Source organism: Rattus norvegicus, chromosome 7 (genome assembly GCF_036323735.1).
Source record: "Rattus norvegicus strain BN/NHsdMcwi chromosome 7, GRCr8, whole genome shotgun sequence".
NCBI lineage: Eukaryota > Metazoa > Chordata > Mammalia > Rodentia > Muridae > Rattus > Rattus norvegicus.
The window spans coordinates 527,375-552,083 of NC_086025.1; the positions used below are offsets into that span (position 1 = coordinate 527,375).

General features: G+C 41.6%; 1 protein-coding gene and 1 long non-coding RNA gene across 28 annotated transcripts in view; one reads left to right on the forward strand and one right to left on the reverse strand.

Annotated features, from left to right (window-relative positions):
- Ralbp1l4 (ralA binding protein 1 like 4) overlaps positions 1-24,709 on the reverse strand; it is a 112,685-nt gene that overhangs the window by 52,407 nt on the left and 35,569 nt on the right.
- The window catches only part of LOC102546625 (uncharacterized), a 37,311-nt gene that overhangs the window by 1,230 nt on the left and 11,372 nt on the right, over positions 1-24,709 (forward strand). For 5 of the 27 annotated variants that reach the window (XR_005486749.2, XR_005486736.2, XR_005486734.2 and 2 more), the window contains 3 exons: positions 10,106-10,232; positions 16,599-16,693; positions 20,782-21,239. This is a non-coding gene — a long non-coding RNA (uncharacterized LOC102546625). Of the gene's footprint in view, positions 1-10,105; positions 10,233-11,725; positions 12,728-16,598; positions 16,694-19,430; positions 19,461-20,778; positions 21,240-24,709 lie in introns of all 27 variants that reach the window. The other 22 variants (XR_005486739.2, XR_010053166.1, XR_010053162.1 and 19 more) reach the window with 22 other exon arrangements.

The window sequence follows — 24,709 nt, forward strand, 5'->3', positions numbered from 1 at the left end:
TGATAATGATTATATCAAGAGAAAAAACAGTTAAGTAATGATATAGTCAGCTTATATTAATCTGATTTTGTATGAGAAGATCAATGGAACATGTCTTCCATGATATGCTGCTTCTGGTTAAATGTAAGAACCTATGTTTAATTCTATATTTTCTTTCCTAGCAAGCCTTGGATTACCTCTTAGAGATCAATCCCTTTCAAAACAACATTATTTAAAGTCCAGATTTAACCTAATTTTTCAGTAAGTAGGAAAATCTCTGCCTTGCAAAAGATAAATCATATTTTCCCATATAGAAATTATCTCCATGTTTTAAAAGTCTAATTGTATCTATTCTAGAAAATACATATGATACATTCAGTGAAGCTTGGTTATTATTTGCTTAACAGCTAATATCCATGTGTAGGTGATATAGGACATACTTGTCTTTCTGGGTCGAGGATACCTCACTTGGGATGTTTATTTTCCAGTTCCATCATTTGCCTGCAAATTACATGATGCCATTTTCTTTAACAACTGTGTAATATTGGAATATGTAAAGTATCAAATTTTATTTATCCATTCTTCTTTAGAGAGGCATCTAGCTCATTTCCACTTTCTGGTAATTGGGAATAGAGCAGCATTAAATATGGTTAGAGAAAGTCTCTCTCTGATATGATGAAATATGCTTTGGGTTTATGTTGAAGAGTGGTATAGCTAGATCTTGAGATAAATTGATTCCCAACTTTCTGAGGAACCTCCATACTGATTTTCATAGAGAATGAAAAAGTTGGGGCTGGAGAGATGGCTCAGTGGTTAAGAGCACCGATTGCTTTTCCTGAGGTCCTGAGTTCAAATCCCAGCAACCACATGGTGGCTCACAACCATCTGTAATGAGATCTGATGCCCTCTTCTGGTGTGTCTGAAGGCAGCTACAGTGTACTCATATACAATAAAATAAAATCTTTAAAAGAAAAAGTTTGGGGTTGGGGATTTAGCTTAGTGGTAGAGCACTTGCCTAGCAAGCTCAAGGCCCTGGGTTCAGTCCCCAGCTCCAGGAAAAAAAAAAAAAAAAAAGAAAAAAGAAAAAGTTTGCATATTTTTATTGAACACCAATTTTTTTTTTTATTTTTCTGTACTTTGTACATTTGTCCTCTATAGAATGTATTGTTGGTTAAATATCTTTTCCCATTCTGTAGGCTCTTGATTTGCCTAATGACAGTGTCTTTTGGCATGTATAGCTTCTTGGTTTAAGGAGGTCCCACTTTTATTAAATTTTGGTGATAGCACTTTCACTAATAGAGTCTTGTTCAGAAAGTTTTCCCTTCTGTCAGTGAGTTCAAGGTTATTCATTACATACTCTCCTATCATATTGAGTATATCTGGCTTATTGTTGTAGTTTTGTTGCATTTGTAGTTGAGTTTTGTACAGGGTGATAAGTATAAACCTATTTTAATTCTCCTGCATGCAGACATTTGATGAAATCTACCATAGGTATGTAAATTTATGTCTGGCTTATCAGGTCAATTCTTTTTATCACTGTGTCTGTTTTGTACCAATACCATACTTTCATTATATCACATTGTTATAGATATCCAGTTCGTTCTCATCCTCTCTCTCTCTCTCTCTCTCTCTCTCTCTCTGTGTGTGTGTGTGTGTGTGTGTGTGTGTGTGTGTGTGTGTGTGTGTGTGTGTATGTGTTTACTTCCATTTGAAGTTGAGATTAGTCCATTCAAGATCTGTGAACTGTACTGGAATTTTGATGGGGATCACACTGAATCTAATGAATACTTTTGGTTAGAATGACCATTTCTTTTTTTTTTTTTTCTTGGACATTCTCTTTATCTACATTTCAAATATTATCCCCTTTCCTGGTTTCTCCTCCAAAAAACCCCTATTCCATCCCCACACCCCTGCCTCCCTGAGGGTGCTCCAGCAACCTACCTACCCACTCCCTCCAGCCTCCCCAAACTGGCATTCTCCTATACTGAAGCATCAAGCCTTCATAGGAGCAAGGACCTCTCCTCTTATTACTGCCCAACAAGGACGTCCTCTGCTACATATGCGACTGAAGACATGGGTCACTCCATGTGTATTCTTTGGTTGGTGGTTTAGTCCCTGGGAGTTTTGGGGTGTCTAGTTGGTTGATCCTATTCTTCCTATGAGGTTGCAAATCCCCTCACATACCTCAGTCCTTTCTCTAACTCCTCCAATGGGGACCCCATTCTCAGTCCAGTGTTTGGCTGCAAGGACTTGCCTCTGAATTTCTCAGGCTCTGACAGAGCCTATCTGGAGACAGCTTCTGTCAGCAAGCAACTCTTGGCATTCCCAATAGTGATTAGGTTTGATGACTGCATGTAGGATGGATCACCATGTGTGGCAGGCTCTGGATGGCCTTCCCTTCAGTCTCTGCTCCACACTTTGTGTCCGTATTTTCTTCTGTGATTATTTTTCCCCTTCTAAGAAGAACTGAAACATCCACACTTTGGTCTTTCTTCTTGAGCTTCATGTGGTCTATACATTGTATCTTGGGTATGCCAAGTTTTAAGATTAATATCCACTTCTCAGTGAGTACATATCGTGTGTGTTCTTTTCTGATTGGGTTACCTCATTCAGGATGATATTTTTTACTTCCATTCATTTTCCTAAAACTTTCATGAAGTCATTGTTTTTAATAGCTGAGTAATTATCCATTGTCCAAATACACCACAGTTTCTGTATCCATTCCTCTGTTGAGTGACATGTAGGTTTTTTTCCAGCTTCTGGATATTATAAAAAAGGCTAATATGAACATAGTGGAGCATGTTTCCTTGTTATATGTTGGAGCATCTTTTGGGTATATGTCAAGGAGTTGTATAGCTGGGTCCTCAGACAGAATTGTACCTAATTTTCTGAGGAAATGACAGATTAATTTCAAGATCATTTCTTAAGACTGTTCTAAGATCAAGAGACGACAAATGGGATGTCATAAAATTGCAAAGATTCTGTACGGCAATGGACACTGTCCTTAAGACAAAATGTCCAACAACAGATTGGGAGAAGATATTTACCAATCCTACATCTGATAGAAGACTAATGTCCAATACATACAAATAACTCAAGAAGTTAGACGCCATAAAATCAAATAACCCTATTAAAAATGGGATACAGAGCTAAACAAAGAATTCTCAACTGAGGAATTTTGAATGGCAAAGAATTACCTAAAGAAGTGGTCAACATCCTGAGTTATCAGGGAAATGCAAATCAAAACAATCCTGAGATTCCACCTAACACCAGTTAGACTGACTAAGATAAAATTTTCAGGTAAAGGCAGATGCTGGCGACGATGTAGAGATAGTAGAACACTCTTCCATTGTTTGTGGGACTGTAAGATGGTGCACCCACTCTGGAAATCAGTCTGGAGGTTCCTTAGAAAATCTCTGGTGGACAGGGGTATGTAAGCCTTCTTTTGGAGACAGAGTAGGAGGAATTGGATGAGGAGCCATGGGAAAGTGGACCAGAAGGAGGATAATTACTGGACTGTATATAAAACAAGCCTAAATCAACAACAACAATAGTAAATAATAATAATAATGAAAAGGAGGAGGAAGAGGAAGAAGAGAAGGAGGAGAAAGATAGAAAATCTTCATGGAAAGGGAATGGTAACCGCAGGGCAAGACCCCACCTAGTTAATCTTCCAACTTTTGAAAAAGAATTTTTAAAAACTTTAAAATAGCTGTATTGTTACATGCATTTTACACCAGCCCTTGAGGTGAGGAGATAGCAGAGTGATGTTAAAGCCTGCCTGGTCTACAGAAATTAAACAGAGACATAGACAGACTAAGAGAAATCATGAACCAAATGGACTTAACAGATATTTATAGAACATCCTATCCTAAAACAACAGGATATACCTTCTTCTCACAACCTCATGGTACTTTCTCAAAAATTGACCATATTAGTCATAAAACAGGCCTCAACAGATACAGAAAGATAGAAATAATCCATGCGTCCTATCAGACCACCACAGGCTAAAACTGGTCTTCAATAACAATAATTGAAGGGAAGAACGCCCACATATACATGGAAGGTGAACAATGCTCCACTCAATTATAACCTGGTCAAGGAAGAAATAAAGAAAGAAATTAAAGACTTCTTAGAATTCAATGAAAATGAAGGTACAACATACACAACCTTATGGGACACAATGAAAGCTGTGCTAAGAGGAAAACTCATAGCTCTGAGTGTCTGCAGAAAGACACAAGAGAGAGCATATATCAGCAACTTGACAGCACACCTAAAAGCTCTAGAACAAAAAGAAGCAAATACACCCAGGAGGAGTAGAAGACAGGAAATAATCAATCTCGGAGCTGAAATCAACCAAGTAGAAACAAAAAGGACCATAGAAAGAATCAACAGAACCAAAAGTTGGTCCTTTGAGAAAATCAACAAGATAGATAAACCCTTAGCCAGACTAATGAGAGGAAATAGAGTGTCCAAATTAAGAAAATCAGAAATGAAAAGGGAGACATAACTACAGAATCAGAGGAAATTAAAAATATTATCAGATCCTACTACAGAAGCCTGTATTCAACAAAACTTGAAAATCTGCAGGAAATGGACAATTTCCTAAACAGATACCAGGTACTGAAGTTAAATCAGGAACAGATAAACCATTTAAACTACCCTATAACTCCTAAAGAAATAGAAGCAGTCATTAAAGGTCTCCCAACCAAAAAGAGCCCAGGTCCAGACGGGTTCAGTGCAGAATTCTATCAGACCTTCATAGAAGACCTCAAACCAATACTATCCAAACTATTCCACAAAATTGAAAAAGATGGAGCACTACCGAATTCCTTCTATGAAGCCACAATTACTCTATACCTAAACCTCACAAAGACCCAACAAAGAAAGAGAACTTCAGACCAATTTCCCTTATGAATATCGACTCAAAAATACTCAATAAAATTCTGGCAAATCAAATCCAAGAACACATCAAAACAATCATCCACCATAATTACGTAAGCTTCATCCCAGACATACAGGGATGGTTTAATATTCAGAAAACCATCAACATACTCCATTATATAAACAAACTGAAAGAACAAAACCACATGATCATTTCATTAGATGCTGAGAACGCATTTGGACAAAATTCAACACCCCTTCATGATAAAAGTTGTGGAAAGAATAGGAATTAAAGGCCCATACCTAAACATAGTAAAAGCCATATACAGCAAACCAGTAGCTAACATTAAACTAAATGGAGAGAAACTTGAAGCAATCCCACTTAAATCAGGGACTTGACAAGGCTGCCCACTCTTTCCCTACTTATTCAATATAGTTCTTGAAGTTCTAGCCAGAGCAATCAGACAACAAAAGGAGATCAAAGAGATACAGATTGGAAAAGAAGAAGTCAAAATATCACTATTTGCAGATGATATGATAGTATATTTAAGTGATCCCAAAAGTTCCACCAGAGAACTACTAAACCTGACAAACACCTTCAGCAAAGGGGCTGGGTTTAAAATTAACTCAAATAAATCAGTAGCCTTCCTCTACACAAAAGAGAAACAAGCCGAGAAAGAAATTAGGGAAACGACACCCTTCATAATAGTCCCGAATAATATAATACACCTTGGAGTGACTTTAACCAAGCAAGTAAAAATCTGTATGATAAGAAGTTCAAGCCTCTGAAGAAAGAAATTGAAGAAGACCTCAGAAGATGGAAAGATCTCCCATGCTCATGGATTGGCAGGATTAATATAGTAAAAATGGCCATTTTACCAAAAGTGATCTACAGATTCAATGCAATTCTCATCAAAATACTAATACGATTCTTCAGAGAGTTAGACAGAACAATTTGCAAATTCATCTGGAATAACCAAAAACCCAGGATAGCTAAAGCTATCCTCAACAATAAAAGGACTTCAGGGGGAATCACTATCCCTGAACTCAAGCAGTATTACAGAGCAATAGTGATAAAAACTGCATGGTATTGGTACAGAGACAGTCAGATAGAGCAATGAAATAGAATTGAAGACCCAGAAATGAACCCACACACCTATGGTCACTTGATTTTTGACAAAGGACCCAAAACCATCCAATGGAGAAAAGATAGCATTTTCAGCAAATGGTGCTGGTTCAACTGAAGGTCAGCATGTAGAAGAATGCAGATCGACCCATGCTTATCACCCTGTACAAAGCTTAAGTCTAAGTGGATCACGGACCTCCACATCAAACCAGATACACTCAAACTAATACAAGGAAAAGTGGGGAAGCATCTCGAACACATGGGCACTGGAGAAAATTTCCTCAACAAAACACCAGTGGCCTATCCTCTAAGACCAAGAATTGAAAAATGGGATCTCAGAAAACTGCAGAGCTTCTGTAAGGCAAAGGACACTGTTGTTAGGACAAAGGGACAACCAAGAGATTGGGAAAAGATCTTTACCAATCCTACAACTGATAGAGGGCTTATATCCAAAATATACAAAGAACTCAAGAAGTTAGGCCGCAGGGAGACAAATAATCGTATTAAAAAATGGGGTTGAGAGCTAAACAAAGAATTCACAGCTGAGGAATGCCAAATGGCTGAGAAACACCTAAAGAAATGTTCAACATCTTTAGTCATGAGGGAAATGCAAATCAAAACAACCCTGAGATTTCACCTCACACCAGTGAGAATGGCTAAGATCAAAAACTCAGGTGACAGCAAATGCTGGCGAGGATGCAGAGAAAGAGGAACACTCCTCCATTGTTGGTGGGATTGCAGACTGCTACAACCATTCTGGAAATCAGTCTGGAGGTTCCTCAGAAAATTGGACATTGAACTGCCTGAGGATCCAGCTATACCTCTCTTGGGCATATACCCAAAAGATACTTCTACATATAACAAAGACACGTGCTCCACTATGTTCATACCAGCCTTGTTTATAATAGCCAGAAGCTGTAAAGATGCCCTTCAACAGAGGAATGGATACAGAAAATGTGGTACATCTATACAATTGAATACTACTCAGCTATCAAAAACAATGACTTCATGAAATTCATAGGCAAATGGATGAAACTGGAAAATATCATCCTGAGTGAGGTAACCCAATCACAGAAAAACATACATGTTATGGACTCACTGATAAGTAGATATTAGCCCAAATGCTTGAATTACCCTAAATGCACAGAACACATGAAACTCAAGAAGGATGACCAAACTTCAAATGCTTCACTCCTTCTTTAAAAGGGGAACAAGAATACCCTTGGGAGGGACTAGGGAGGCAAAGTTTAGAACTGAGGCAGAAGGAACACCCATTCAGAGCCTGCCCCACATGTGGCCCATACATATACAGCCAGCAAACTAGATAGGATGGATGAAGCAAAGAAGTTCCAGCTGACAGGAACCAGATGTAGATCTCTCCTGAGCAACACAGCCAGAATACAGCAAATACATAGGCGAATGCCAGCAGCCAACCACTGAACTGAGAATGGGACCCCCGTTCAAGGAATCAGAAAAAAGGACTGGAAGAGCTTGAAGAGGCTCGAAACCCCATAGGAACAACAATGCCAACCAACCAGAGCTTCCAAGGACTTAGCCACTACCCAAAGGATATACATGAACTGAACCTGGGCTCCCACCTTATAGGTAGCAATGAATATCCTAGTAAGTGCACCAGTGGAAGGGGAAGCCCTTGGTCCTGCCTAGACTGAACCCCCAGTGAATGTGATTTTTGTGGGTAGAGTGGTAATGGTGAGAGGATGGGGAAGGGAAGCCCATATAGAAGGGAAGAGTGAGGTGTTAGGGGGATGTTGTCCTGAAACTGGGAAAGGAAATAACAATTGAAATGTAAATAAGAAATACCCAATTTAATAAAGATGGAGAAACAAAGAAATATATCTAATAAAAAAATTGTAAAAAATGTAATTTTCAAAAGGGGGTTAAGCAACTTGTCATCAATCATGAGGATCCAAGTTCTATCCCATGTGGTAGGAGGACAAACTCCCCACTCATTGTCCTCTGACCTCCATATACTCACACTGACACATATAGACATTTGCACACAGAATATACTAATTAATTAATTAATTAATTAATTAAAGGTGTTTCAAACCATCTGTTCTTGGCCTTAGCTCACTTCTGTCTCTGGATTACACAGCTCTCTTCCCCACATCTGCCTTTCTTTCTCTCATGCCTGTCATGCTTGCATGTGCATTTATCCTCCCGTAGTGTCCATGTTTAAATCTGTATTCACTACAGCTCTGGTGACTAGATAGATGGTTCCCAGGTTAAAAGAACTTGCGGTGCGATCATGAGGCCTACAGTCCAAATCCCAGCATCCTGCAAACACCAGACACTACAGCTGCCAGGAATCAGACAACATCCTCTTGGGCAGAAATAACACAATACTGTCAGTAATTTGGAGTAAAACACACTTACAAATATATGGCAAAAATGCAAAACTTTGTCCTTTTAAAATGTAGCTCACAAAAGAATTAGCACCTGGGTCATGAATCAAAAGAAAGTAAAAATCATGGTTCCTTTTATACCATGTGAGCCAACCAAGTATTGTTATCTCTGTAAACCTGTTCCTTTCTCAGTACGCTGAATTTAAATAGACCTTTGGAATATTAAATGGGAAACCACTTAGCAAAAAGTCTTGTAGCATAGGGCATACATAGGAATTTACCAATTATTATTAAATTTTGGAATAAATGTTAAAAAACAAGTAGTCTTTCATGTTCGTTTTTAAGTATCAGTCACAAGACTTACAATCCTATGACTTAAGGTTGAGACTGATATATAAAAGGAATTACAAAACACCATTTGCAAGGACAAATGCTAAGTAAAAATACACTCCAACTTGAGAACCAGAATACAACATGTAGGAAAGCTCCTTGTACAAAATGGTAGAAAGCATCACATTAAAGATAATAAGACACCTCTCCTTCCTGAACACTACAAGAAACAGAATTCCCTAAGATCTTCTAGGCTTTTCCTGTCAGGAAAAAGGAAGCCCCAGTTAGTTCTCTTGTCACCACAATCGTATTTCCAGTAGAACATCAAAGCAAAACGTAGGAAAGGCATCTGTACCTTTCTCATTCTCAGGAAATCACTTTTATCTTATTCTAGGCTTACTGATAGACTACTTAGAAAGTCAAACAAATTTTGGTAGGCAACAAAATTTCATTCAAAAAAATATATAAAAATGAATTCTATAAAAAATTCAATAGAAAATGTTGTAAGAACACAAACAACGGTAACACACCTTTAATCCCAGCACTCTGGAGACAGAGGTAGGTAGGCAGATCACTTGACTTTGAAACCAGGCTAATTTATAGACTACTCAGGAAATGCCAAAAAACCCAGCCTCCAATAAGAGAGAGGGGTTGGGGGGAAGAAAGGGAGGGAGAGAGAAAGAAGAAACAATTTTATTTAAAAAGTTTGGATTATTTGTTTATATGTTTCTTTGTTCATTTTTAAGGTTGAGGAAGATGCTCAATAAGTAAAGTGCCTGCTCTGCAAACAGGAGGACCTAAGTTCAGATCCTTATCTACATCCACTCTGGCGCAGTGCTGCACATTTCTTTCTAAGTCCAACACATTGTATGATAAGAAACAGATGCTAGGAGGCAGCCAGTCCAGCCAAAATGGGAAGCTCCAGGTTCAGGGAGAAATTTTGACTCAAAAATTAAGGTAGAGAGCAACTGGAAGACACTGAACATAGACCCTGGCCTCTTCACAAAGCATAGAAAACTCAGACCTGTGATCTTTAACATGTATTGACTCAAGTGCTCACTGTAATGCTGTGGAGTAAGTAATACTGTAGTCGTCTTACATAGCTGAATAAAATGAAGCACCAGAAGTCATTATCCTATCCAGGGTCATGCAGTCAGCAAATGGTAGCAGGCAGGATCTAGATTCAAGATGTCAAAAGGTCAAATCAACTACAGCATTCCCTTAGAAATTTTTACAAAGAGCCTATTAGGTACTAGGCACAGTTCTAAGTACCAAGGATAAATTTATGAACAAATCAAAAGCGATTCTACTCTGTTGTTAGGAAGAGAGAGAGTCAAAGAGTGTAATGGGAATAATTAACAAGTGGAAAGTGTATCTGATAATAAATACAAAAGAGTAAAAGAAAAAATATTTAATTTAGGAAGGAGGAGAAGCTCCCTCAAGTAAAGAACAGCAATAGAAGACAAGAACAACTGTCACCAGCCAGAAGAGGTGTCCAGTCTATCTGCCTGGGTAGCATCCTGAAGTCCAATAGCGAGAGTCATGGGGTAAGGCTAAGTTAAGTTGGCAGCTGCCCTGATGGCAGGGAGGAGCTTAGATTCAATTCTGTATGTAACCCAGAGGTATTTGAGAATTTTGAGCACAAACGGTTCAATCCAAGTTCTTTATCAAAAGATCATTCTGATTGTAATCTGAGGAACAGCAAGCAAAATAAGGACACCAGGGAGGGCACTAATCCAACAATCTAAGGAAGATAACACTAGAACTTAAAACTTGCATCTGTGCATGGTTTACAAGGAGAGGAGATACTAAAAGAACCTGCCACTTACCACTTTTCTCATACTCTCAAGTTGTGTTCAAAGAAAATTACATTTTTAAAATATCGATTAATATCCACACTAATGTTTCTGTTGACACTGGTTGTCTGTGATTCAAAATTCTGTTTAACTTACCCTACGATTTATTTTGGTCTTTATTTATGATGGTGTCTAATTATGCAGGCCGTAATTGATTTGATTCTCACTATGTAGATCAGACTGGCTTCAAACTACCAGAGACCCCCCCCTGCCTCTGCCTACCTAGTGCTGAGAGTAACCAAGCCCAGTTTATACTACGATTTACAATCCCTTACATTCTAATGAAAAAAAGAATCACAATAACCTTCAGTGTCTGCTCACTTGTAGACAGTAGGTACTACCTAAGGTCTCCTGTGATTAGTTTTCTTCTCATGGCATTCTCTGTAGAATATCTGGCCCTATTTAGTACATTGCTATAAGAGCATTCCATGGAAAACACTTACCTAATACCTGTAGATTCATAGTCCTAGTAAATGCCTTTTTAAGAACTAATAGAAAATGATGTATTCAAACTATGAAGGAAAAGCTTGTCCAAGGTCATACAGCCAGATTCAAAGCCATATCTAAAGCTTCTATCTTCCTACCTCAAAAGCCATGGAAGACTGTATGTTTGACTTTATAGGTATATATAGTCATTAGCACTTATTAACAGCGGTTGGGGGCCTGGAAGCAGGGCAGTCGGCTGAGGCTCCTCTCCTCTGGGAAGGACTTGGGGACGGGGGTCATAGGGGTCGGGTGTGGTCAGCGGGCCTCATTCACCAGTCCCTGATCCCCCCACAGGAACATCACTCCCACCCTGCCATGCTCCCCGGAGACATTACTCACTGCTCCGTGTCTGTTCATTTTCCGTGAGGCTGAAAACTTAGTAATGGCGGTGAAAGTGACAAAGGCGGGGGGGGGGGGGTTCGGGGGCCACCACGGGGTCGCGGATCGAGTGGTCACAATGAGCCAGAAATCTAGGAATGGAGGCGGTGACCACGGTATTGGCGGGCGGAGCAATTTTGGCTGGAGCAGCAATGGCTTTGGAGGCGTGATCGAGGGTTGCAGCGGGGTTGTGGGTCACCATGTGGTCGGAGGTCACGGCAGGTCTGTGGATGCACCGCAGCCCCACTCGCAGCGTGCTTTGTGTGCCAGGATCCCTGAGGCAGCGCAGGAAGTGCTCATCAACCTTCCTCTGTAAACAGGATTGGAGCGGGGACGGAGGCGGCTTCTGGGGCGCCATGGTGAACGCGGGATCCCCACCTGGACAATGTACCAACATTTCCACCGCTTCAAATTGCCCGCGGCTGAAACAGAGCCCGGGACTTCTGTCGAGGAGTGATAGCGTCACCAGCGTTAACGCAAGATCCAGGAACACAGAAGGATAAGACGCGGCGTGATGGCGTCACAGAGCGCGACGGGAAAACAGGAAGACAGTAGTGAAACGTCTTCAATGACGGAGGCGTTGGCTTCCGGAGTCCCATTGAGGACCTTGGGTCCAGGTCGGCACCGGGACGTATGTACGTACTCAGGAATCTGCGATGGACACACCCGGTGCTCCCCCTGTTTCAAAACCCCCGCAAAGGACGCTTAGCCTGGCACTTCCGGCCAGGAGTGATGGCGTCACGGGAATCAGGAAGAGAGGAGGGCTGTGGAAATAAAGGCAGAGCAGAGATATCTGGGCGTGGTCCAATGTCCTGGTGTGACCACAGCAAACAGTAAGAGCGTGAGGAGGTGGGCGCCGCCTGAGGTCATCACTGACCCGACCACAGGAAACAGGCCAAGTCACAGAACTGAACTAGGTAACTGGAGCCATCCCGGCTTGAAAACGTCACAGGAGCCACAAAGTTACGGGAGAACCGGGTGAGATGGTCCGATGTGGCGCGGCATGAAGTCGTCATGAAGTGTGACAGTGACACCGCGACCAGGATACAATTAAAGAGTGACATGCTCCAGGCACCGGCGCCCCGCGGCGCGACAGAATAGCGACGGTCCTGAGGGACTCAGGCCGCGGCATTCAAAGTGCTGACCCGGAATCTTGATGACTTTACTTGATGGTGACAGCGGGGACTGGATGCACACGCGCAGTCACGTCTTCTGAGGCTCTTCCCACAGCTTGGCACAAGTGTATGTTACTGATGTGCAGTGAGCTGTGCTTTGGGATCCAGTGAATGTCCGTCATGGTGACAGGGGGCGGGGTAGATGCTGTGAGTCTAGCCCTTTTCTTGCCCATTCTGATTCAAACATTCCTAAATGGTGAAAGAATTGGGCGGGTCTGCGTGCATGACTGTGGGGCAATCCTGAAGTCAAACGCACACTGGGGCTCGGCCTCCGCTGCTGGTGATGTCATATGCGCCCCCCCACACACACACTTCTTGACTATGTGAGGTCCCAGCCCTGCCAGTGATGGCTACAGGTGTCACCATTACCCTCCACGCACCCAGAGACTCCGCCCATGGGAACCGTCCATCAAGTGTATCACAGCCCCCACTGTCAGTCATTGAAGGATCAGTGCTGGCCATGGCTCCCCTGTCAATCACTCGCTGCCCAGGCCGGCCTCAGACATCATAGTTACTGTTGATACCCTGTGCCTAGTGAACTCATTGCTTCCACCTCAAGCCCTGCCCTCATTACAGCCCTGTTTCTCCCCTCATTAGTTTGTCATGAATACTCATGAGGCTCATTTGCATGGTCCCATCCATGTAAGCTTTTGTCAAGTGTGGCTCTGCCCCACCACTGTCAGTCATTAAAGGATCCCTGTCAGACGTCAAAAAACAAACAAACAAACAAAAAACAGTGATTGGTTGTCAAGAAGAGGTTGTTTTCCTATGTAGTTTATTAGTTGTCAATTGGGGTTAAGGGAATGGAGGTATATATTTAAATACATTATCTTTGACAATTAGTATTTTTCTACCTGAGACAACATAGCAATTAACTCAAACTGAATCCCAACTTTTAAAAGATGAACAGCTACTCATCATAAAAAGAAGTAAAGTTTCACATAGTGAACTACAAATTTGTACATAGTGACACAAACAAGACGCAAACGAGAAAACAGAGTAATTCAGGAAAAATGGCCAATAACTAGGCTAATTAGTAAGCCGAGTGCACTCAGGTAAACTGAACTTCTGGACGGAGAGCTTCAGATAAGTTTCCAAGTGTCCGAACTGCAGACTGGAAGGGCACAAAGGGTATTGTAGAAGGATTTCCCAGGGCAAAGCTCAGTCGGTGTGAGAAAGCAGACTCATAGAATGGTAATTCTAGGTTACAACTTGCCCAGGAAAAACAGCAAAGTCCTAGACCTGCATCAACTGTACAGTTTTGTAAACAACTAAGGAACTTCCTACAGGATGTCAGCTTTCCAAACCAGACACACAGAAGAATGTGCTTCCAGACAGCTACAACTTCTGCTCTTAGTCTCCCCAGACTGACAGCTATTTTAACAGTACACACAAGTGTGAATGGAGCATCTGTAGCATCACAGGGGAGAGGTGACCTGCATAGGAAACAGGACAGATAAGTAAGAAGGAAAAGGGAGTTTGTTAAACATTGTCTCCAGAAACTGACTCCAGGATGCTTAAGAGCAAGATGGAGGGAGAAGCGGGTACATGGGGGATGAGCAGAGAGAGGAAGCTGGAGAACCTTGGTGTGGGCCATGGGTGCCCCTGCCATGATCTGCAAAAGGTGGAAGAGTGGATGCACCAATCAGCTCAGCTTAGCACCATTCCCCACCCTTCAGCCTACCTGTGACCTGGCAAACTGGATGAATATTACAAACTATTACAATAGTCCTTATTGTCAAAATACTCAAGCATGAAGCCAAACAACTCTCCTGAAGTTCAACACTTTCGTTCCCCCACCTTACACATTTGAAAAGAGTTTGCAAACACAAGAAACAATCAGTACTCTTTTTAAAACTGACTTTGCAAAACTGTGTTTCCCCCCAGATATTCAAATAAAAATTGCCCTCTCTCTCCCTCTTTCTCGCTCTCCTTTATAAATTCAACTTCAGCATTCCATTCCTACCCCTAGAAAGTTGCATGTTTCTCTGGACACACATCTGAAAAGATGAAAAGATAGATTCAGCTTTATTTCAGGAGCTACAGACAGAGCTCCTCACTAGCTGCATCCCCAGCAGGCCCTGTCCTGAAATGCCACAGTGGGGGAAAAAAGGAACTGAAGTTTGGGGAAATGTTTTATTTTTTAAAAAAATTCTATTTGCACAGCAGTTATTTTCACTAAGACAAATGACAAAACATTATTTGTGAGACAGAAAAATACACACGGTACAACACAGTTCACAAAATCATTTTAACCCAATAGTTAATCATAGAATGCATTCTGTCCACCACTCACTATACCACATCTTTTGTGCCAATGGACAAATACATTGATTTCCCGTCCTCAACCATTTAAACTTTTAAGTGGAGTATATGAATATTGAAGCAGATTTCAGTCTCTCTCTCTCTCTCTCTCTCTCTCTCTCTCTCTCTCTCTCTCTCTCTCTCCATCACCCCCTCTGGTTTTGGTTTTTGCTTGGAATCATTTCTGTATTCGTTTTTTTTAATTCTTTCATAACCCTATTCCATGTTTCTTTAAAAAACTACATTCATGTGGCTTGAATGAAACGCCTTGCTCCTGTAGAAGTCACATACAAGAACATGAGATTTCTTATTACACACAATCCAACCAATGCGACCTTAAACAACTGTATAGAGGAAGTTAAGAGTTATGGCATCACCCTAATAGGAAGAGTATGTGAAGCCAATGGACCTACAACACTGCTCTTGTGGAGAAAGAAGGCGTTCAGGAGAAGTTCCATCCTAAAAATGTGGCTCCCCTTTAAGGATTCAAACAGTCATAGAAACAATGGTTGTAATCAATAAATCTGGGGTACCTGGTGCCATTGCCAAGGAAGTGGAACTTAAGGGAGCTGATTTGTCATATGTATTTACCCAATGTGTCAGCTTACTGAGTAAGTCTACTGAAGCTTCACAAGAATATTGAAAAAGAGTTTTACCAGGCCACAAGCTCGACAGAATTCCAACCTCTATATTTGGGCTATGATCAACATGTTTGGATACTTAGCAAAAGATTTTTGCTGGTCAGTCTTTAAAATGTGCTCATTATTTGTACCAATTGAGTAATGTCATTAAATGTACTCCTGTGCCAGAATATTATTAGTCTGTAAGGAATTTAGAAGGATTAGGTGCCAAAATACCCAGCACAATACGTGTATATTTTTTTAGTATCATACAGAACGAATACTCTAAGAACTAAGAACTCTGTAGACCTTCCATGGTGTATTCCTTCAGTCATCTCAAACACCGTGGGCTTCTCTTGCTCTCTGCCTGCTCAGTCTATGTTTACATCTCCCACATTACACCAGAACCCATCAGGTTTGCTTTGCCATCATTCTATTTTTTAAACTAAGTATTGCGGTGATTATTTAATGTCTCTGTCTTATTTTGTGCTGTTTGGGAACCCCCCGTTTGAAAATCAACTTTGTTACAGAGGCACAAATCTTCAATAATGTCTCCAGACAATATGCCTTATAGTTAATTTAATGTTTGCACTCAGAGGTGCAAACTAACAAGAAGGGCCTGAAAAAGAGAGGAGAGGAGGCTATTAAATATTTTTTAGTAATATGTTGCCTCTGTCTTGTGCAGAACATGTAGAGTTGAAGCAACACCAGTATAAAATCCATCTGAGCATTCAGAGGGCCTTGAGACTTGATGCTCACACATGTCCTGCCTAAGTGGTTTCCACCAGGATTGTGTCACTGGGAAGTATGACATGTTTTAGAAGCATCCTCAACAAACCCTGCTAAAATTCGCCTACCTGTTAATCTCATACTATTGCCAATTGATTTCTGCTATTATATGTAATATCAACAGAAGCATTTTCACTAAATTCCATACCCAACATTTAGGCATTACCTATCAATTATTTGCAAAAGTGCAAAATATTTGTCTCCAATAAACATTTCCATTTGCTTCTTATTTTATTCCAGATCAAAAGTTAAGAATGAGAGTTAAGAATGCCTTCTTTGAATTATTTTTTTCTGTATTGTTGTAGGGACACTTACTTGTCTTGGTTAATATGACTCTTTTTGACCTGTGTCAGCTCTTTGAAAGTCTGTCCAAAGTGAGCAGTGGGGTGAACAATGGCGGGTAAGCAATGGGAAAGCACATGGCCTCACACCTATACCTGAACCCCACCCACTGTGGCCCCTCCCTCCTATTTCCCTCCCAGGCTGCTGCAGAGCTCCCAGCACTCAAATGTATTTTCCCTATGTTTTATTTTGTCCTTTAACTCCAAACTCTGGTAAAATTAAGGAAATTTTCATTATGAAGTTTTGGATCCACTTTACATTTAAACCTATCAGTTTTTCTAAGGTGTTTTTGCAGTAGCTAAGCAGGTCCTGAGTAACTTCCAAAAGAATGTTACATTGTATTCTTTTAGAAAAGGCCTTGCCCTTTCCCAGGGCACAGGAGCAGCCTTCCTGCCAAGAATAAACAAGTTCTAACTCTGCAGACTCCTACAGCGTTAGGTAGGAATCTATTACTGAACTGCACTTTCAGCTTCACTAAAAAAAATTGAAAGAACAGGAAATAGTGTAGAGTGAATGGAGGGGAAAGACGTGTTCCCTCAGAAGCCAGGATCCCTAGCGAGCTTCCTCAGGCAAGGGTGGGGAAGATGGAGCAGGCTGCAGTCTATGGGCACTAGCTATCCATTCATGTGCATAGCCAGTCAGCAGTTCCTTATACATAAGCACAGACCCCTCCACACACAAGATGAAAAAATTCATCTTCACAACGAATAAGCACTAGTTTCCACTATGTGCAGAAGAGCAGCTACAATTGAAGTGGGACATCCCAGTGATGACACAGACTGAGGGTAAATCTGAGGAGAGAGAGAGAGCCCTTAAGAGTTTAGTCCAAAAGCTTGGATTACCCAACATTGAATCCACAGAACACATGAAGCTCGAGAAGAAGAACGACTAAAGTGTGGATGCTTCAGTCCTTCTTAGAAGGAGGAACAAAAATACTCACAGCAGGAAATACAGAGGCAAAGTTTAGAGAAAAGACTGAAGGAAAGACCATCCAGAGACTGCCCCACTTGGGGATTCAGCGCATATACAGCTACCAAACCCGGACAATATTGCTGATGCCAAGAAGTGCAAGCTGATAGGAGCCTGATATAGCTGTCTCTTGAAAGGCTCTTCCAGAGCATGACAAATAACAGAGGCTGGCAACTTAAACAGAGAATGTGGTCCCCATTGGAGTATTTAGAGAAAGGATTCAAGGAGCTCAAGGGGTTTGCAACCCCATGAGAACAACAATACCAACCAACCAGATCTCCCAGGAACTAAACACCATCCAAAAAGTATACATGGACAGACCCATGGCTTCAGCCGCATATGTAGCAGAGGATAGCCTTTTTGAGCACCAATGGAAGGAAAAGCCCTTGGTCCTGCCAAGGATGGGCCCCTGCAGTGCAGGGGAATATCAGGGCAGGGAGGGAGAAAGTGGTGAGTGGATGGTTGGGGGACACCCTCAAAGAGGCAGGGGGAGGGGAGATGGGATAGGGGGTGTATGGAGGGGAAACCAGGAAAGGGGATAGCATTTGAAATGTAAATTAAAAAAAAGAAATTTAAGAAAAAAAAGAGCTACCTGGCTAGGTCACTTGGACATTGGCAACCCCTCTGACAAGCTGAAAAGGGGAAGGGCACAAAGACTGGGTAGGACAGGTCCTTGCAGGCCTCTGCATGTGCACCAGGCTCTCCTTCCTACCCTTCCTGTATGAGGTAGGAAAGTTCCCTGGTTGTTCTTTTTTAGTTTCCTGTTACTTTTGGGCTGAGGCCAAAGTCCCTGGACCCTGTTATCAGCACCCAAGGAGAGATGTCACAGGGTGATCTTTCAGGAATTGAGATAGCTGTTCTCAAGTACCTGTCCACTTGGTTTCGCAGTCATTATCATGTGAGTCAGGAGACGAGCTAAGGCTCTAGGGTGGTGGTAAGCTCCAAGAGCCACTCTAAACCTAGAATAGAGAACTCTCTGAAGTTAGCTCCAATCCCCATCCTTGGTTTCACTGGACTCAGAGAGCATTCAGACCAAAAGCCCAAGAAGAAGGAAGACCAAAATGTGGATGTGTCATTTCTTCTCAGAAGGGAGAACAAAATACTTATGGGAGGAAATACAGGGACAAAGAATGGAGCATAGACTGAAGAAACAGTCATCCAGAGACTGGCCCATCTCGGGATCTATCCCATAAACAGCAACCAAACCCAGTCACTATTGCTGATGCCAAGAAGTGCTTGCTGACAGGAGCCAGATAAAGGGTGTCTCCTGAGAGGCTCTGCCAGAGCCCTACTATACAGATTAGGATGGTTGCAGGTAACCATTGGACTGAACAAGGGGACCCCAATGGAGAGGATAGAGAAAAGACTGAAAGAGCAGAAAAGGTTTGCAAAACCATAGGTAGAACAACAATATAAACCAATCGAACCCCACTAGACCTCCCAGGCACTAAACCCCCAACCAATGAGTACACAAGGAGGGACCCATGACTCTAGTCACATATGTGGCAGAGGGTGGCACTGTCCAGCATCAATAGGAGGAAAAGCCTTTGGACCTGTGAAGAACTTAGATTGTCAGCAATGACCTCCACCCTTACAAAATATTGGGAATAAAAGTTGTTAGTGAAGCTAGGCTGAGATGTTTTCTACTATTGGCTATGATGTAGAAAATCTTAGGAAATAATTTGAAGTTCAGTAAGGCACACTCGTATGGGTTAAGCTAGGATCTTTATGATCAGGAAATAAGTACAATGGCACTAATAGCTGACATGACTCTCACTCAGGCTGGACTGGTGATAACTGATTTCTTACACCCATTTTCCCCTCAGCATCCTGATAAGACTTACTACGAATTTCTGGTAAGTCAATATGCATTCTGAGGACTTAAGGAAGATATGACTGATTTTTATATAAAAGTTTAGATGTGTGATCCTTTTAAGATTCTTACAAGATTACTTTTAAGATGAATAAGAAAATAATTACTCATTTCTTTGTAATTGCTAATTGCTGCCTGCCAGTAACAGAAACTGGCTGAGAAAACTATCTTGCTTGCTTACGCCTTGTTAATCCATGATAAGTTGCTTTGTTATGAATGTTCATGGGTTTGTGGTACTAATTTTTGTTCTTTACCTGTACTTGTAATGTTATTTCTTATAAGGTATTGAAAACCACATCATTCACTAACCATTCACTACAATAAAACTAAAACACAAACACATTGTAATTTAATACTGCATGAAAGATTTTGCTGGGATATATATTGGATGAAATGAAGAATAAATTTTGGGGATTGGAGCATCCACCAACTATGTGTCTCTGTTGAGGCTTATGTGTGGTGGACTGCAGCATTATTTCTTCTAACATAAACTATGGGGTATGTGTGAATATGTGTAAGGGTTGTGTGTGTGATGGTTAGAGCATTGTTCTTTTATCTATCAATTGTGTGTGCTTGTATGCATGCATGTATGCATGTATGTATGTATGCATGTACACATGTATTATGTATATATGTATATGTGCAGAGTTTGCATGGATGAGGGTTGGAGCTTTCACCCTCATTCACCACATATGTGTATGTGTAACGTTTGTGTCTATGGTAGTTTGGAACATTGTTCCTTTCACCCATCAACAATGTGTATGTATGTAGGTATATGTGTAAAGCTTGTTGCCTGTCTGGGTGTGTGTTGCTTTCTCAGGCCACCTATTGTGTGTACTTATGCATCCAGGTATGAAATGTTTGAAGCCTGCTTGCTAGAGGTCTGCATTAACTAATCTATGTGTGAATGTACATATGTCTGTCTATAGGTCTCTATGCATATACGTCTGTGTGTTTGTATGCATATATTTGTGTATATGAAGTTACTGGACTTTGTCTTTTGTTTCATCCACTCAGTGCATGTGTTCATTCCTCTGTGTGTTTGTGTGTGTATTTGTGTGTGTGTGCGTGTGTGTGTGTGTGTGTGTGTGTGTGTGTGTGTGTGTGTGTGTGTGTAAAGAGAAAGAAAGAGAGAGAGAGAGAGAGAATTTTCTCTCTTTCCTTCTCTTTCTTGCTGGCCCCAAGAAGTTAGAAAAAGTTCATAGTTTTTCCAGTACCCTCAGGGAGTTCCAGCCCCAGTAATTTAAGTATTGTTCCTTCAGGTCTGCTGAGTAACTTCTCTGATTTCTGGTTTCCTTTAGCAGCAGCATCTTTAGGTATCTGGATCCAACCATCAGGAGCTCTAAGCACTGACCCGCAATGGCTGCCTGCCTCAGTTTGCACACCAGATGGATGCCAATGCTGGTCTCTGTCAGGAAAGTACACAGATTTCCTAATGGTGCTTTCAACATTAGTTCCTATTAGAGTATGTAACTGAAGAGGTATCAGAGATAACTCTTATGTTTCTTTAACGTGATAGATGTTCCTCATATTTTTCTAAATTTAGAAATATCTTGAACATTGTGCCATGTAAAGTATTGATTATCGTTCATGTGCATGTTTTAACTTCTGCGATTTATTTATTGACTTTTAAAGCTTCTAATTTCAACACTAACTTCCAAACGGCAACAGAAGAAAAGTAAAACAACATTAGGGGCAGAAGAATAATTTGGATCATGTGCGTTGGAATAGAGGTACTGAACAGAACCACTCGAGTGGGAAGGTAAGAGTGTCATTATCTCTTAGTGACTCATGTGGTAGAAACAGATTCAGCACCATGTCATGTGTGAGTGAAGCTCTTCAAGAGCTGTTGACCGGATGGGGTGGTGGTACATGCCTTTAATCCCAGCACTCAGGAGGCAAAGACAGACATATCTCTGTAAGTTTTAAGCCACCCTGGTCTACACACCAAGTTTTAGAAGAGCCAGGGATGTTTCTCGGGTACTAAAAAGCAGGAGTATAACTGCAACTTTTTAAAACCTATTTTTAATGATGGTTCTTAAGTATTTTAACTTTCTTTTTAGCCATTTTTACCAGAGGTAGTGGGAAAGAAAGAATATGGGGGAGTGGACTTGTTTAAAAATGGTTCTTTGGAGCAACTCCCATTTGTTTTGTCAGATGGGAAATCGGCAGTCAGTTCACAGGTCAGCAGCAGCAGCTTGATCTACTCACAAACCCTTCACAGATACATCAGCGATCCAGTTCGGTAGACTCTGGATAGTAAACATGAATCAGCAGCTTTGGCACTACCTGGCAGAGGCAGGCAGGCATCAGCAGGCATGAGTCAGCAAGACCACACTGATTTCATGACTCCCTGAAAAGTCTGCACAGCATGCATATCAAAATCTTTCTTAGCAGGGAGAGACTACTCAGTTCTTGCAATTATTCAGGGCACTAACATGGAATGCTGGCACACGCCTCTAATCCCAGCATTCGGGAGACAGAGGCAGGCAGATCTCTGAGTTTAAGACCATCCTGATCAATAAAGTAAATTAGAGAATATCCAGAGGTACCTATATAAACCCTGGGGCTGAAGGGTAACAGGGCCCTTCAGAAGTTTTAGTAGAATTTCTTGATTACCATACACAAGATTTAAGGAAACGGGTGGTCCTTTCTCTGACCCCAGATATCTTAATCAAACAATTGGCTTTTGAAAATACTAATAGAGAAACACTGTCTCAAAAACCAACCAACCAAACAAACAAAGCCAAATGAAAAACAACAACAACAAAAGAAAGAAAACACTAATCCATACTCTTAAGTGACCTTGCCCAGAAGTTATTTCTGAATTGTAAATAAAAATGCCTACACTCAAAAGCTGTGCAGAATTGAGATCGGTGTTCCCTGGTGTTCCCAGGTTCGGGGTGGGAGGAGACCATGACAGGGGTAGATAGAAGAAGGTAAACAGAGCAGAGGAGAAGCCACCATGAGGTAAGAATCTTTAGATAATGGCCATGGGAATTGGCTAATTGGGATTAAAAGCAGTCCAGACAAAACCATGGCAAATTATGTAATGGAATTATTGGCTGAGAAATATGCATAATAGTGTACAGGATAGCTATCTGCCCAGTTCCTGTGCTAATTAAGGATTGTCATAAATATAAAGCTTGTATGCATCTTTTATCCAGAAACTAAATGGACAAAGGATGGGTAGAAATTCATGGTTGAGATCAAATACTTTCTATCACACAAAACCAGACACCAGCACCTTGAATTACCATCTTCCCAATCCCAGATACCTACAGACTAGTATAAAAACACAACCAGTAACAGCCAGGGCATTCAAATCTCTATTAGAGCCCATCAACACTATTACAGAAGGCCCTGAATATGTCAGCATGACTGAAGAACGAGAATAAAAAAGACTGTAAAACAGCATTTGCACATATGATAGAGGTCTTTAAAGAGAAAAATAAAGAAATCTGTGAAAACCCTAACTGTGAAAGGAAATGAATAAAGAAAACCTAAACAGGGAGATGTGGATGAGTAAAATGTAGGAACTCAAATAGTCTCTCAGAGGCAGATTTTAATAACAGACTACAACAGATGGAATAGAGAGTCTCAGGCATTGAAGAGATGATAGGAGGAATGGATGCATAGATAGAGGAATATGTTAAATCCAAAAGGAGGAAAAAGAGTGGAGGGGGAATAAGAAGAAAGGAAATGGAAAGAAAGGAAGGAAGGAAGAAGAAAGAGGGGGTTGGGGATTTAGCTCAGTGGTAGAGCCTTTGCCTAGCAAACGCAAGGCACTGGGTTTGGTTCCCAGCTCCGAAAAAAAGAAAAAAAAAGAAAGAAAGAAGAAAGGAAGGAAGAAAGGAAGGAAGGAAGGAAGGAAGGAAGGAAGGAAAAATAAAGAAAGAAAGGCAATCCTGTAAGAAAACATCCAAGAAATAGATAGGGCTTTTCTACAAAATAACAAATATAATAATAAAATGATAAAGACAATAAAGTATATAAGAAGGAGGAAAAGAAACTCGGGTCAAAAGCAAAAAACCCAAAAAACAAAACAAAGAAAAAAACATTGTCAACAAAAATACAGAAGAAAATGTCCTTAACTTAAATAAGAGACTTATCAAAGTGAAAGGAGTAAACAGTGTATGAAATGGCCTGGAGTTGAAAAAGAATACCCCCGGGCATATATTACCTAAGCCAGTAAGCATGGAGAACAAATAAAGTGTAGTAAAAGCTGCAAGGGGAAAAGGACTAATAACATATAAATGCAGTCCTCCTATAATAATTACACACTACTTCTCCCTAGAGACTCTAAGAGTCATAAGAGCCTAGATAGATGTGCTGCAGACTAAGAGACCAGACTAAGAAAATTGTATTTTAGTTGACCCTACGGCTAGGGCACGGGCTCTGGCTCGGACTCGGGCTCAGGCTCGGTCTCAGGCTCAGGCTCGGGCTCGGGCTCGGGCTCGGGCTCGGGCTCGGGCTCGGGCTCGGGCTCGGGCTCGGGCTAGGGCTAGGGCTAGGGCTCGGGCTAGGGCTAGGGCTAGGGCTCGGGCTCGGGCTCGGGCTCGGGCTAGGGCTAGGGCTCGGGCTCGGGCTCGGGCTCGGGCTCGGGCTTAGGCTTGGGCTAGGTCTTGGGCCAGGGATAGGGCTAGGGTTTGTGCTCTGGCTCAGGATAGGGCTTGGTCTCCGACTCGGACCAGTTCCGGAGCTTGGGCTCGTGCTCAGACTAGGGTTAGTTCTACGGCCAAGTCAAGGGCTAGGTCTTGGGCTAGGGCTCAAGCTGGGGCTTGGGTTCTTGCTTGGGTCACAGCTAGGGCTCGGGCTAAGGCTAAGGCATGGGCTCAGTCTCAGGCTAGGGCTAGGGCATGGGCTCCGTCTCAGAGTAGGACTCGGGCTCAGGCTAGGGATAGGATGGAGTTGGGGGCTCACCCAGGGATGTGGACTCTGACCGGGGAGGGCAGGGGCACCAGGGAGCATGAGAGTATGTGTCACACCTGATACAGTGCTGCAGTCTTTGTACTGGACAAGGTAAGGAAGCAATGAATCTGTAAAGAGCCTGGCCCTGTTTTTTCATGCTATGAAACCAACCGAATCAGAGGGAGGGGTATTTTATGATTTATGTACTTGAAAGGGGACATAGAGACTCTATGTGCAGGGGCAGAGAAGCCTAGTCGAAAGACTCCCCTCAAAGATAAAAAGGAGTCAAAGGTTCTGTCCTCTAAATGTGAACAAAAACTA